The sequence below is a fragment of the Pan troglodytes genome, chromosome 20 (assembly GCF_028858775.2).
Source record: "Pan troglodytes isolate AG18354 chromosome 20, NHGRI_mPanTro3-v2.0_pri, whole genome shotgun sequence".
Classification (NCBI taxonomy): Eukaryota; Metazoa; Chordata; class Mammalia; order Primates; family Hominidae; genus Pan; species Pan troglodytes.
Genome location: NC_072418.2, coordinates 59,796,381 through 59,812,305, shown reverse-complemented (window position 1 = coordinate 59,812,305; position 15,925 = coordinate 59,796,381). Strand labels below are relative to the sequence as shown.

Sequence of the window (15,925 nt, the reverse complement as noted above, 5' to 3'; positions counted from 1 at the left end):
CATTGATGGAGGAATAGAAGGCTTTAGGGCTTCAAGCAGTCCTTCCCATCCCCCAGCCAGGGTACGCTGACGTCAGTTGTTCTGGCTTATTCCCTTTCAAAAACTCTTAGCTCTTGTTAGCTACAGAAGCAGGTTCAGTTTGTTACCATGGAAACTGCAGCTGGAGTGGGGAAGGGGAGGGAGGCTGAGGAATGGTCAGACACTGGAATTTTCCAGCTCTGGAGGCAGATTATGTGGAATAGAAATCCGAGACCAGCAGCACACAGTCAGCTCTCAATAAATAATAATTATTATTTTATTTATTTATTTATTTATTTTTGACATGGAGTCTCACTCTGTCTCCCAGGCTGGAGTGAAGTGGTGTGATCTCTGCTCCCTGTAACCACCTCCTCCTGGGTTCAAGCGATCCTCCTGCCTCAGCTTCCCAAGTAGCTGGGACTACAGGGTAGCGCCACCACACCTGGCTAATGTTTTGTACTTTTAGTAGTGGCAGGGTTTCACCATGTTGGCCAGGCTGGTCTCGAACTCCTGAGCTCAGGCAATCTGCCTGCCTCAGTCTCCCAAAGTGCTAGGATTACAGGCATGAGCCACCGAGAGGCCTCAATACATATTTTTTGGGGTGACAGTGAAAATATTAGAACTTGGACAAGTAACCTCCTATCTCTGAGCTTCTTTTTGCACTTATAAAATAAAAATAATCGTTCTACTGTGTAAGAGGTTTCAATTGAGATGATATAAATACAACACTTACCACAAACTTTATAAATCACAGTTTCTCAAGTGTAGTTTTCTGACCTGCTTTAGAATTGTTTGGAAGTACTTATTTACAAATTCCGGATACCGTTTTCTTTTCTCCTCCAGTTCTTTTTCTAATTGGAACACAATCATTTTTCCCCCCCACCTTAACATGTCTTCTAAGTTGCTAGATAAAATATAGGACACCCAGCATATCCAAACGGGACATACTTATGCTAACAAATTATTTGCTTAGTTTATCTGAAAATCACATTTGACAGGGTTATCCTACATTTTTTATTTACTAAATCTGCAACCCTACTTTTCACACTAGGTCACTCTGAGACAAATCAAAAGTTGGTGTTATTAGCTAATCTATTCGATTAACAGTAGCTAATTATTAGCGAATCTGTCTGTTAACAGTAACTCAGGGTGCCTTTTTCAAAGACTCCAGTCAGTCATTTGAGAAATACTCAAGGAGCATCCATTCCATGCCAAGTACCATGCAAGGTGCAGAGGATACTGCACCTACACTCATCAGTGGCTGCCCTCTCAGAGCTTTCATTCTGATCATAGAATCATACATCTTTTCCCCACAACATAACGAAATCTTGGGAGGCCGAGGCAGGCGGATCTCTTGAGCCCAGAAGTTCGAGATCAGTCTGGGCAACGTGGTGAAACCCCATTTCTACAAAAATACCAAAAAAAAAAAAAAAATTAGCTGTGTGTAATGGTGCGTGCCTGTAGTCCCAGCTACTCAGGAGGCTGAGGAGGGAGGATCACTTGAGCCTGGGAAGTTGAGGTGAAGTGAGCTGTGATCACATCACTACACTCCAGCCTGGGTGATAGAGCGAGACCCTGTCTCAAAAAAACCGGAAAAACAAAAAAACCGTATGAAATTTCAAAATATTTCAAAATATTCAAAATATAATTAAATATAATTCTAAAACTGAAATTTAATAGAATTCTAAAACTTATTTTTTAAAAGATTACCTCACTGTCTAGATCACAATGTAAAAATAATGTGTCCAAATGCACATTTCTCCAAGCTCTATCAGAGACCTTTGGGTATAGCTGACGGGCGTCCCACGTTTGACCCGTTCTCCTGTTTCCCAGTCGGCCGTGGGCTCCCTGAGGACAGGGCGTGTGTCACTTCACGCAAGGTTTCCCAGGCGCCCTTGCTCGGGGCCCTGCACGAAGCGCATGCGCACTACCCGCGACCTCGTTGACCGGAAATACTTCTGCCTGGGTCTCACCACAACCGTCCTCTGTGACTGGAGCTCGACTGAAGAGAGCTGCGACTCTGAGGACGTAGTCAATGGAGGCCATGGTTCTACTGACCAACTCCTTCAGAGGAACCGGGAGGACAAACCACAACGGCGAACAGGCTAGATTCGAAGGCGGGCGGGGTGCATGCACAGAGGGCCTCGAACTCTGGCACCATCTTGGGCCCCCGCGGGCTGGACGCTCGGCCTTTCCCTGGGGTCAGCCAGGTTGGTGGGCTTGCGTCCCGCGCCTCTTCGACACACAGACTTCCCGTCTCTTGGGGAGATACCGCGGATGTCCTCCAGACGGCAGTGCTGGGGATTCCAGTCCGCGCCGGGCTGCAGGCCTCGCGCGGAGACCCAGCCCGTCGTGGTTGGGCGTTACCCAGGTGACCTGATAATCACAGGACTCATCCGCCAGACGTGGTCTCTTCTCTGCCTTGCCCCACCGACGGCTTCCAGTTTTGCAGCTAGAGTCTTCGAAAAAGGCGAGCAACTTCCCAGAACGGCTGCTGAAGTCTGGGGCCCATCCCCTTACCCCTAGTGCGCCCATTCTACGCTAGCGTTTCTCAGAACTTGCTATTTCCGATTATTAGCATTGATTTGACTGGGGAAGAAACCTGTGAGACGCCTAGCACGGAGGATAGGAAATGGCTTTCGACAAGAAGCAGTTGCTGGGGTACTCAGCCTCTTTTAGACAGTTCTGTGGAGATGCAGATTACGTCAAAATGTACCCAGTGTACAACTGAATATTTTTTGGTAAATGTATGAGTTGTACAGCCATCACCGCAACCCGCTTTTAGAATGTTTACGTCAACCAATCCCACCATCCCCAGTTCCCTCGAGCCCATTTGAGGATCAGCCCCAGGCAAGCACTAATCCACTTTATGGCTCTTGAGATTTCCCTTTTCTGGACGTTCCATGAAAACTGAATTGTACAATTTATGATGTTTTCTTCTTACCTTTAGCAGAACACTTTTGAAGTTCATCCATATTGTAACGTTTATGTGGAGTTTGGTCTCTTTTAGAGGAAGATAGTTTTGGTTCAGAACTGCTTTGCTGAGTGAATCGTAGAGACTGTTGACATTGCTTGAAAGCTGTAGGTATACCACGCACCCCTTTATGCCCTTAAGTTTGGCTCAGTTTTGTCAATTTCTTTTTTCCCTGGATTGAGCATGTATAATTAGGATTCTCAGACTTATTAGCTGAAAGTCTGTTAAGGATGCCGGGTTTGTTCACTTGCTGGCTTGGATTTGGATCCAGGCCCTCTCGCTTGTGTGATTTTGGACAACCATTTAACCTCCTTATGTCTTAGTCTGCAGGGGATACTTATTCCTAGTTTAAATGAGTTATTGCATGGGGAGTGTTTAGTGTCTGGCACATAGTTCAGCTAAAAATGTTAGCTATCATTATCTTGCATGGTTTTTTTTTAAATTGTGCTTTTTTTTTTTTTTTTAGTGGTGATGAGTTAGAGATGAGTGCTATTGCAACCCAGTGAGCTAGGGTATTAAAACTTGTCTATTTTCTTATGACCCAGATCAATTTGTGGCACATACTTATTTGCTTCCTGGGAGTTGGTAGGAAATTTATACAGCTCACCAAGATTATTTTGATAGTTACTTTTGGTACGTTATATTTTTTCAGGAAATTATGTATTTCCTTATGTTTGCAGATTTATTAATAAAAGTAAATGGTGTGGTGTTAAGACTAATCTCTGGAGGGCAGAAATGAGGGTTAGAGTGCTGAGCTCTATGTGGAACATAGGGCAATTTGTTTAACATCCCGAGGACCCAGGTTCATCCGTGGAATTGGATAACAATGGCACCCTACCTTCCTGGTTGTCAGGAAGATTAAATGGAAATCTTCTATTTAACCACAGCACCTGGCAGCACAGGGAAAGTTCCATAACTGCCAGCTGTTGTTATTTCCATTCTGCAGAGTTCTTTCCAATTAAAACAGCTTAGGGAGTGTAAACCTCTGTGAACCAGTTAATTAAAATGAACTGGGAAGCCCTCCACTGTTTTCTAGGCCTTGGAACACTTTATGGAACAGAGACATTATTTGTTCCTGGAAAGTTGGAGGTTAGTTTCCATTCCTACTCCAGTCACCTTTTGAGGCCATGCTTTTTCTTCCTTTTTTCGGGGGTTGGGGGGTACTTTTTGTGCACTACTCCTCCATTTTAATAAGAGTTTTAAATATAATAACAAAGAGGGTCAGCAAATCTTTTCTGTAAAGGGCCAAACAGAGAATATTTCAGGCTTTGTTCGATATACCGATGTCTTGTCAAAATTACTCAGTTCTGTCCTTGTAGTGTGAAAGCAGCTGTAAATAAATGGGTGTGTCTGGGTCCAGTAAAACACAGCCAATGTTATTTATGAACATTGAAATTTAGGTTTCATTTAATTTTCTCATGAAATATTTTGTTTTTTTCAACCATCAAGTTTTTTTTGTTTTGTTTTGTTTTTTTTGAGACGGAGTCTTGCTCTGTCGCCCAGGCTGGAGTGCAGTGGTGCGATCTCGGCTCACTGCAACCTCCGCCTCCCAGGTTCATGCGATTCTCCTGCCTCACCCTCCTGAGTAGCTGGGACTACAGGTGCGTGCCACCACGCCTGGCTAATTTTTTGTATTTTTAGAAGAGACGGAGTTTCACCTTGTTAGTCAGGATGGTCTCGATCTCCTGACCTCGTGATCCACCCACCTCGGCCTCCCAACATGCTGGGATTACAGGCGTGAGCCACTGTGCCTGGCCCATCTATTTTTGATTCAACCGAATTTTTGTATTTTGGCTGTGTGAACTGTATAAAAACACAGCAGACTGGACTTGGCCTGCTTGCTGTAGTTTGCTGACCCCTACCATAGTATTTCATGACACAGTGACTAGTGGTGTGATGTAGAGTCAGAAAGACGTGGGTTTAATAAAATTTTGGTTCGGATATGTGTTAATTGGGTGTATTTGGGCAAATTAGCACATCACTCAGCCTCATGGTCTTCATCTTGCAATAGGCAGTAAACTTACCTACCTTCTTGGTTGTCAGTTGGGATAATACATGTGAAGGGAGTCAGTGTGATAATCCACAGTGCTAGGAGTCCAGTGAATCATATATTAGCTATAGCATATTCTTTTTTGAGAGTTGGTTGAGTAGACTAAGTGCTGGAGGGTAGAGCTAGATGACTTGGTTTTTAATCCTAGCCACTTTCTAGCCATGTGACTTTGTGCCAGTCATCTACCCTCTCTGTGCCTCCCCTTCCTCATCTGTAAAATAGGGATTATTAATAGTACCTACCTTAGATAGTTGTCATGAAGATTTGAGAAGCTAACAATTATAAAGTGCTCAGACACATTCCTGGTACATACACATTCTTATTATGTCAAAATAAGGTATATTTGGGGTTGAAAATCCATGTGCTTTCTTCAAATGAAACACTTTTGTCTCTTTTTGCTGAAATTTACACAATTTATAAAGCATAAGAATTATTTGTTCTTTGGAAATGTGAAGAAAGTTGCCTATAAATGGCAAAGGCTTGGAGAACTTTTTGAGGAAAGTACTCCCCTGACATCTGCCAAGTTTTTATTATCTCCCTTCCTTTCAAGAACGTTCCATTTCATTATGGCTTTCAAATTTAATAGCCTAGAAATGTACTGAGTGGTGGTTGAGGGCTGAGGCTCAGGAATCTAACAGATTTGAGTTTGATTTCTAGCTCTGCCACCCTTTAGCTTGTAACCTGGGAAAAGATACCTCTTAAGGCTTGCCTCTCATCTGTAAAACCTGGGTAATAATGGCATCTACCTTATTAAGTTGTTATGATAATTAAACATAATCATTCACATAAGGTGCTTGGTGCCAGGCCTTACCCATTGTAAAAGTTTGATAAATTATAGCTATTATTTTTATTATTCTCCAGGGCACTCTTGAATTAAGATGCACTTGGAAGCCATCTGCTAGCTTCTTAAATGGACAGCTTCCCTCTTATTGTAGGTTTGAAATGCTTAATAGCATTATAGGTTGAGTATTCCTTATCTGAAATGCTTGACACTAGAAGTGTTTTGGATTTCTGATTTTTTTGGATTTGGGATTTTCAACTGTATATGAATTATTTGTTCTTAGGAGGCTGCCTTCATGAACCTGTTAGTCATAAGTTTGTTTTCTTTTTTTTTTTTTTTTTTTTTTTTTTTGAGACGGACTTTTGCTCTTGTTGCCCAGGCTGGAGCGCAATGGCGCAATCTCGGCTCACCGCAACCTCTGCCTCCCAGGTTCAAGCAATTCTCTCACCTCAGCCTCCCTAGTAGCTGGGATTACAGGCATGCACCATCACGCCTGGCTAATTTTTTTTTTTGTATTTTTAGTAGACATGGGGTTTCTCCATGTTGGTCAGGCTGGTCTCGAACTCCTGACCTCAGGTGATCCGCCCACCTCGGCCTGCCAAAGTGCTGGGATTACAAGCGTGAGCCACCACGCCCAACCCATAAGTTTGTTTTCTAAGAAAAAAGGCCGTTTCTTGAAGATTTTCAGTGCATTTGCATAGGATTGTGTTGGGAGATAGTAAGCAGTATAGACAGAAAAACTCGTATTTGAATTCTGGCTTTCTCAACTATTTAGATTATTACCATGAGTAGATAGTGTCCCCTCTGAGCTGCAGATTTCTCGTCTACAAAATAAGTATATTAGTTTCAGTTTCATTAAGGTTGTTAGGAAAATACACCTAGATACGTATTTTTAATAACAGCCTTACCAAGATATAATTCGTCTGCCATACAATTCACCTATTTACAGTGTGTACAGTTCAGTGGTGTTTAGTAATATTCAGAGTTGTATGGCCATCACTGCCCTCAATCTGAGAACATTTTAATTACCCTAAAAAAAACTCTTCACTCCTCATTCCCCTCTTCCTCCAACCGTAGGGAACCATTCACCTATTTTCTGTCTATAGATTTGCCTATTCTGGACATTTCATATAAATGGAATCATACAAGGTGTGAGCTTTTGTGACTGCCTTTTTTTACTTAGCCTACTGTTTTCAAAGTTCATCTATGCTGTAGCACGTATTAGAACGTTGTTCTTTTCTATTGCCAAATAATATTCTGTTGTTTGGCTATACATTATTTATCCGTTCATCAGCTAATGGCCATTTGGGTTTTTTCCCCTTTTTGGCTATGTTATGAATAATGCTGTTAAGAACATTGATGTGCAAGTTTTTGTGTGAACATGTGTTTTAATTTTACCTACCAGTAGAATTACTGGGTCATGTGGTAACTCTATGTTTAACGTTTTGAAGAACTGCCAGATTGTTTTCCAAGTGGCACCCAGATCTTTTATAAAGCACTTACTCCAGTGCCTGGCACAGGGTAAGTGTCCCATACAAGATAGCTATTCTTGTAACACATTTTCATTGTAGGAAATATGTTCTTGAAAGCCACTCTTCTAATTTAGTTCAATGAATTGGCAAGCCCTCGTCTTTTTCTTCTTAATGTCCTGGGAACTATCTGTGCAGACTAAGAATAATTTGTTCCTTAGGCATTGGAAGAACACTTACAGTCAAACAGATTTCAAGTAATTTTGTTTCCCTAGAAAATTATGCATTTCTTTAAGGTTTTCCAGTTTATTAATACAGAATTAATGTAGGATAGTGGTTGCAGAGTCTGACCTCTGGAGTTACTTACTGGATATGCTTCAGTTTCCTTATATGTAAAATAGAGGTGATGAGAACACCTATCTCAGGAATTGTGAGGATGAGCTGCAAATACATGTAATGCTTGATGCAGTATATAGCACACGGGAAATATTCAATAAATATTAGTTTTATCTCATGGAGCCTGTGGGGGCTAGATTATTAAAATGTACCAGAAAGTTTTAACATACAGGATTCTTTGTAAGAAGGCTTTTCTTACCTTTTTTCCCCCCCATTTGGCAGTCAGTTTGCTAATTTTTATTTTCCTTGAAAATGTTCCTTTTCATTAAAATTTTCATATGTACTCATCTAAAATCGTATTGAATATTAACTTTTTTAAACTTTTAATAGGTAATATATTTGTGTGGTTTGAAATTCAAAAAGGAGAAAATTCCTCCTCCCATCTTTCCCTCTCTATAGATAACCAGTGTCTCAGAAGATGTGTTTGAGTCAGAAAAAGAAAAAAAAAAAAAGATAACCAATGTCAATAGTTTTGTGAATATCTTTCCAGTGTTATTCCATGCATATAGAAGCAAATATGTATACAGTGTGTTTCTCTTTTTATTTAATAAATGAAGTATACTGTGTTTACTGTTCAACACCTTGGCTTTTCATTTAACAATGTATCTTGGCGATTGTTCCATAAGAGTTTTTGCATGCTTTTTTATCATTGTAGATTTTTCTATTAAATGTATGTGCCATAATTTATTCATCCAGTCTCCTCTTTGTGAACATTTTACTTATTGTTAGACTTTGTTAAATCTGTATCTCTTAGCTCCAGATGTTTTTCTGCTTTCTGATTCATGTTTTACTTTTATATCAATTATTGCCTTTTTCTCCATTCTTCTTAGGTTTATCTCATGATGGGCCTTTAAAACGAACCAGATAAAAATGCATTTTCTCTACCTGCATGATGATCTGCATTGTGGAAGCCAGAGTAGCTCTCCTTATCATTCTGGTCATGTTCTTAGGCATTGACATGTGAGTATGTGTGGAAATCATGCTGTTTTTCAGGGGACCTGCTTGAGATGTGAGTGCCGATCTCACCTGGGAGAAATTCTTGTAGTGTGCTACAGTTGCGGGTTGTATGGGATCTCCAGTCGTTAAATGGCCTACAGGTCTTGCAAGGTCTGACTCTTCTGTGCTTCTGTAGCCTTTATCTTATGCCATTCTGTATTCTAGCTACACAGGTTTCTGTACTCCTCCAGCCTCATAAGCCTTGTGCACACCGTTAACTAGGCATAGAATGTCTTTCTTTACTACCTAGTCTGGGTCAGGCTCTCTGATGTATGTGTTATAGTACAATATTTCTTTCATCACATTTATTGCTTGTTACTTATGTTATTTATATGCTTATTTGATTGTTTGGCTTCATCAGTGAGCTATAAGCCCCATGAAGGCAGAGACTGTGTCTCCATTGTTTATCACTGTGTCTCTAGTGTCTGAATGTAGTTGATACGCATTACCTGTTTATTAGATGGTTGGATAAATGAACATCTACCATTTTGCCAGTTCAGGGTTAGAACTTTCTGGCTGGTAAGCCAACTTGAGCAAAAAGTGGATGAGTAACCCTGCATTTTCTACATATACTACTTTGGTTACCATGTTATAGCTTGACTTCTGAATGTTTTAGCTTCTCATGAGAAATGGTGTCCAGTGCCCTTTTGGACAGGGACATATAAGCTGAACTTTAGTTCTGAACCTTAACACTGTCTGCCAGACTTGACATATTTTCCTTTTATAATATCTGATTCATGATGGAGGTGGTCTTTTGCCTGTCTTTAATCCTGTATGTAATTAATTGCTTTTGGGAACTGTTCTTTTAATATTTGGACTTAGTGGTACTTTTTGTGAAAGGGTTGGTTACTTTAATATGAATGTTTGGCTTTATACTGTCCTGAAACTCCTACTTGAGAAAGTTAAAAAATAAAAGTTTTCCTTAAGGAAAATTTGTTAGATTTGCACTACTGAGGAACGGTGTACAAATTTGTATCTGAAGATATTTATCCAGCAGCACTGAATATATACACATGAATTCGAAATACTTAAGAACTGGTTTCTTTATTTATCTTGTAAAGTAGTGTTTATTTTAATCTGACCATGCAACAAATCAGCTATGTGTGGAGGACTTCAGAGCCCTGGCAGAGACCTCTCCAGAATCCCTGCTCAGTGTCTCCACTTGCTTTAGTGTAAGCATTTTAAATATTACATGTCCCACATAGCTTTTGATGTTATGCTCTTACCCGGAAACCTGTGTCTCAGATACTCACCAAATAACACTTCTGTGCACCCAGTTGTCCAAACCAGAAATGTGGAACTCATTTCTGATTCTTTTTTCTTTGCCACACATACACAAATCATCAGCAAGATTTCTCTATATTGTTTCCAAAGTACATCTTGTATTTGTTCACTTCTCCGTATCTCTACTGCCACCATACTAGTTTGGAGCCCTGCCATCCTTTGCTGCCCCTTAACTGGTCTTCCTGCTTCCTCTGTTAAGTATCTCTAGTCCCCTAGTTCTCCACAGAGCAACATGAATCATCTTAAAATGCACTGTGTCAGGCCTTATTTAAAAATCTTTAATGGCCTCCATTACATTTAGGATTAAGTTCAAGATCTTCCTCTTAATCTACAGTTCCAAAAGAGCTGGCTTTTGAATACCTGTACAACCTCATTTTACACCCCTCATTATCCTCTAGCCACTCTGATGTCTTTTCTGTTTTTTTTCCTTTATTATCTTTGTATATTGCTGTTTTGTTCTTTTTATTTTTTTATTTTTTTATTTTTTGAGATGGAGTCTCGCTCTGTTGCTCAGGCTGGAGTTAAGTGGTGCGATCTTGGCTCACTGCAACCTCTGCCTCCTGGGTTCAAGCGATTCCCCCACCTCAGCCTCCCGAGTAGTAGCTGGGATTACAGGTATGCACTACCATGCCTGGCTAATTTATGTATATTTGGTAGAGACGGGGTTTCACCATGTTGGCCAGGCTGGTCTCAAGCTCCTGACCTCGAGTGATCCCCCGCCTCAGCCTCCCAAAGTGCTGGGATTACAGGCGTGAGTCACCACGCCCTGCCTGTTTTGTCTTTTTGAAATGTTCTTCCCTTCTTCTTCCCCAGGCTGGCTTTTTCAAAATTTAGTCTTAGTTTCTCTTCCTCAGAGATCCCTGACTATTCTGTATCTACCATACAAACACAACCATCCTCATTTCGGCATCCTGGGTTTTTTGTTTGTTTGTTTGTTTAAAGCATTTACCATAATCTTTAAAGGTTTATTGAATGTCTCTTCCCAGCTGGACTGAAACTCTGAAGACATATTAAATAAATAAGTTATGGCAGGGGCCATTGCAATTTGATTTACAATGAACCATGAAGTTGACCTAGCATTGGGTCTTATATTAAAAGTAATTGCAAAAACCACTATTACTTTTGCACCAACCTAATAAGATAGTAGGTACTCAAATATTTGCTGAAACAATAGCTGAATAAGCACTTATCGAGAGACTTCTGTGTATTAAGCTTTGTGCTAGGCCTTGAGATCATAATAGTGAAAAAGACAGATTTCCATCCAATCTGCTCAAATAACCCAGACTGTTACAGATTTACTGTAGACCAGAGATTCTCAAGCTTTTTGGTCTCAAAACCCATTTACACTCATGAAAATGAGGACCCTAAAGAACTTTTGCTTATGTGGCTTATACCTATCAATATGTATAGTTTTCGGTATTTTAAAAACTAGAAATATGGCCGGGTGTGGTGGCTCATGCCTGTAATCCCAGCACTTTGGGAGGCTGAGGTGGGTGGATAACTAGGTCAGGAGTTCAAGACCAGCCTGGCCAACATGGTGGAACCCCATCAGGATGAAATTTGGATGGGGACACAGAGCCAAACCACATCATTCCTCCCCTGGCCCCTCCCAAATCTCATGTTTTCACATTTTAAAACCAATCGTGCCATCCAAACAGTCCTCTAAAGTCTTCACTCATATCAGGATTAACTCAGAAGTCCACAGTCCAAAGTCTCATGGGGTTCCAACATGGTGGAACCCCACCATGCCATCTCCAGCACGCGCCTGTAATCCCAGCTACTCAGGAGGCTGAGGCAGGAGAATTGCTTAACCGGGATCCGGGAGGCAGAGGTTGCAGTGAGCCGAGATCATGCTACTACACTCCAGCCTGTGCTACAGAGCGAGACTCTGTCTCAAAAACAAACACCTAGAAATAAAGTCAGAGGATTTCAGTACCTGTATTAGTCCAATTTCACACTGCTGATAAAGACATACCCAAGACTGGGAAGAAAAAGAGGTTTAATGGACTTACTGTTCCACATGGCTGGGGGGCCTCACAGTCATGGCAGAAGGCAAGGAGGAGCAAGTCAAGTCTTACATGGATGGCACCAAACAAAGAGAGAGCTTGTGCAAGGAAACTACCATTTTCAAAACCATCAGATCTCATGAGACTTATACACCATCATGAGAACAGCACAGGAAAGACCCACCCCCATGATTCAGCTATCTCCCACTGAGTCCCTCCCACAGCACGTGGGAATTATGGGAGCCACAGGATGAAATTTGGATGGGGACACAGAGCCAAACCACATCATTCCTCCCCTGGCCCTTCCCAAATCTCATGTTTTCACATTTTAAAACCAATCATGCCATCCAAACAGTCCCCTAAAGTCTTCACTCATATCAGGATTAACTCAGAAGTCCACAGTCCAAAGTCTCTTATGAGACAAGGCAAGTCCCTTCTGCCTATGAGCCTGTAAAAAGCAAGTTAGTTACTTTTTAGACACAATGGGGGTACAGGTATTGGGTAAATATAGCTGTTCCAAATGGGAGAAATTGGCCAAAACGAAGGGGCTACAGGGCCCATGCAAGTCCAAAATCCAGCTGGGCAATCAAATCTTAAAGTTCCAAAATGATCTTCTTTGGCTCCATGTCTCACATCCAGGTCATGGTGATGTAAGAGGTGGGTTCCCATGGTCTTGGGCAGCTCTGCCCCTGTGGCTTTGCCAGGGTACATCCTCCCTCCAGGCTGCTTTCATGGGCTGGCATTGAGTGTCTGCAGCTTTGCCAGGTGCCCAGTGCAAGCTGTAGGTGGATCTACCATTCTAGGGTCTGGAGGATGGTGGCCCTCTTCTCACAGCTCCACTAGGCAGTGCCCCAGTAGGGACTCTGTTTGGGGGCTCTGACCCCACATTTCCCATCTGCACTGCCCTAGCAGAGGTTCTCCATGAGAGCCCCACCCCTGCAGCAGACTTCTGCCTGGACATTCAGGTGTTTCCATACATCCTCTGAAATCTAGGTGGAGGTTCCCAAACCTCAATTCTTGACTTCTGTGCACCCGCAGGCTCAACACTACGTGGAAGCTGCCAAGGCTTGGGACTTGTACTCTCTGAAGCCATGGGCCAAGCTGTATCTTGGCCCTTTTTAGTCATGGCTAGAGCAGCTGGGATGCAGGACACCAAGTCCCTAGGCTGCACACAGCACGGGGACCCTGGGCGCAGCCCCCAAAACCATTTTTTCTTCCTATGCCTCCAGGCCTGTGATGGGAGGGGCTGCTGTGAAGACCTCTGATGTGCCCTGGAGACATTTTCCCCATTGTCTTGAGGATTAAAATTTGGCTCCTCCTCACTTATGCACATTTCTGCAGCAGGCTTGAATTTCTCCTCAGAAAATGGGATTTTCTTTTCTATCGCATTGTCAGGCTGCAAATTTTTCGAACTTTTATCCAGGAGCTGGTTTTTTGAAAAGGTCAACAAAATTTATAGACCGCTAGCAAGACTAATAAAGAAGAAAAGAGAGAAGAATCAAATAGATGCAATAAAAAATGATAATGGGGATATCACCCCCGATCCCAAAGAAATACTAGCTACCATCAGAGAATACTATAAACACCTCTACACAAATAAACTAGAAAATCTAGAAGAAATAGATAAATTCCTCAACACATACACCCTCCCAAGATTAAACCAGGAAGAAGTTGAATCTCTGAATAGACCAATAACAGGCTCTGAAATTGAGGCAATAATTAATAGCTTACCAACCAAAAAAAGTCCAGGACCAGACAGATTCACAGCCGAATTCTACCAGAGGTACAAGGAGGAGCTGGTACCATTCCTTCTGAAACTATTCCAATCAATAGAAAAAGAGGGAATCCTCCCTAACTCATTTTATGAGGCCAGCATCATCCTGATACCAAAGCCTGGCAGAGACACAACAAAAAAAGAGAATTTTAGACCAATATCCCTGATGAATATTGATGCAAAAATCCTTAATAAAATACTAGCAAACCAAATCCAGCAGCACATCAAGAAGCTTATCCACCATGATCAAGTGTGCTTCATCCCTGGGATGCAAGGCTGGTTCAACATATGCAAATCAATAAACATAATCCAGCATATAAACAGAACCAACGACAAAAACCATATGATTATCTCAATAGATGCAGAAAAGGCCTTTGACAAAATTCAACAACCTTCATGCTAAAAAGCTCTCAATAAATTAGGTATTGATGGGACATATCTCAAAATAGTAAGAGCTATCTATGACAAACCCACAGCCAATATCATACTGAATGGGCAAAAACTGGAAGCATTCCCTATGCTCTGCTTCCCTTGTAAAACTGAATGCCTTTAACAGCACCCAAGTCACCTCTTGAATGCTTTGCTGCTTAGAAAATTCTTCCGCCAGATGCCCTAAATCATCTCTTTCAAGTTCAAAGTTCTACAGGTCTCTGGGGCAGGGACAAAATTCTGCCAGTCTCTTTGCTAAAACATAAGAAGAGTCACCTTTGCTGCAGTTGCCAACATGTTCCTCATCTTCATCTGAGACCACCTCAGCCTGGACCTTATTGTTCATATCACTTACCAGCATTTTTGTCAAAGCCATTCAACAAGTCTCTAGGAAGTTCCAAACTTTCCCACATTTTCCTGTCTTCTTCTGATCCCTCCAAACTATTCCAACCTCTGCCTGTTAACCTAGTTCCAAAGTTGCTTTCACATCTTTGGGTATCTCTTCAGCGCCCCACTCTACTGGTATAATTTATTGTATTAGTCTGTTTTCAAGCTGCTGATAAAGACATACCCAAGACTGGGAAGAAAAAGAGGTTTAATGGACTTACATTTCCACATGGCTGGGGAGGCCTCACAATCATGTCAGAAGGCAAGGAGGAACAAGTCAAGTCTTATGTGGATGGTGGCAGGCAAAGAGAACTTGTGCAGAGAAACTACCATTTTCAAAACCATCAGATCTTGTGAGACCTATTTACCATCATGAGAACAGCATGGGAAAGACCTGCCCCCAAGATTCAGCTATCTCCCACTGGGTCCCTCCCACAGCACTTGGGAATTGTGGGAGCCACAAGATGTGATTTGGATGGGGACACAGAGCGAAACCACATCAGTACCTCACTTTTAGTAATGTATAGAGTAAGCAGAAAACAATAAGATTTGAACAATACTGTAGGCCAAATGGACCTCACACATATACAGAACATTCCATCTAACTGCAGAAGAATATACATTCTTTTCAAGCACACAAGGAACATTCTCCAGGACAAATCATATGTTAGGCCACAAAACAAGCCTTAACAAATTTAAGAAGATTGATATCTATATGAAGTATCTTTTCTGACTATAATGGTATGAAACTAGAAATCAATAATGAGGAAAATTGGAAAACAACATGTGGAAATTAACACACTCACTCCTGAACAACCAGTAGGTCAAAGAAAAAATCATAAGGGAAATAAAAAATATCTTGAGACAAATGAAAATGGAAACACAACATGCCAGAACGTGGGATGCAGAGAAAGCAATTCTAAAAGGGAAGTTTATAGTGTTAAATTCTATATTAAGAAAAACAAAGATCTCAAAGAACCTAACTTTACACCTCAAGAAACTAGAAAAAGATGAACAAATTAAGCCCAAAATATAGAGAAACAGGGAAAGATAAAGATCAGAGCAAAAATAAATGAAATAGAGAATAGAAAAACAATAGAAAAAATCAACGAAACTATGATCATAATAGTGAAATCTGGTTTTTTGAAAAGATAAAATTGACAAACCTTTAGCTAGGCTAAGAAAAAACTCAAAATTATAAAATTATAAATTATAAAATAAATTATAAATTATAAAATTATAAATGGAAGAGGAGACATAGCACAGAAATGCAAAGGATCATAAGATACTACTATGAACAAGTATGCACCAACAAATTGGATAACCTAGAAGTGAACAAATTATTAGAAACATACAAGCTA

General features: G+C 41.1%; 1 protein-coding gene across 2 annotated transcripts in view; it reads left to right on the top strand.

Annotated features, from left to right (window-relative positions):
- Positions 1-1,972: 1,972 nt before the first annotated feature.
- The window catches only part of PEG3 (paternally expressed 3), a 54,590-nt gene continuing 40,637 nt past the window's right edge, over positions 1,973-15,925 (top strand). For both annotated transcript variants that reach the window (XM_063800335.1, XM_063800336.1), the window contains exons 1-2: positions 1,973-2,488; positions 8,519-8,648. The gene's annotated coding sequence lies outside the window, so the exon portion shown is untranslated. The remainder of the gene's footprint in view (positions 2,489-8,518; positions 8,649-15,925) is intronic.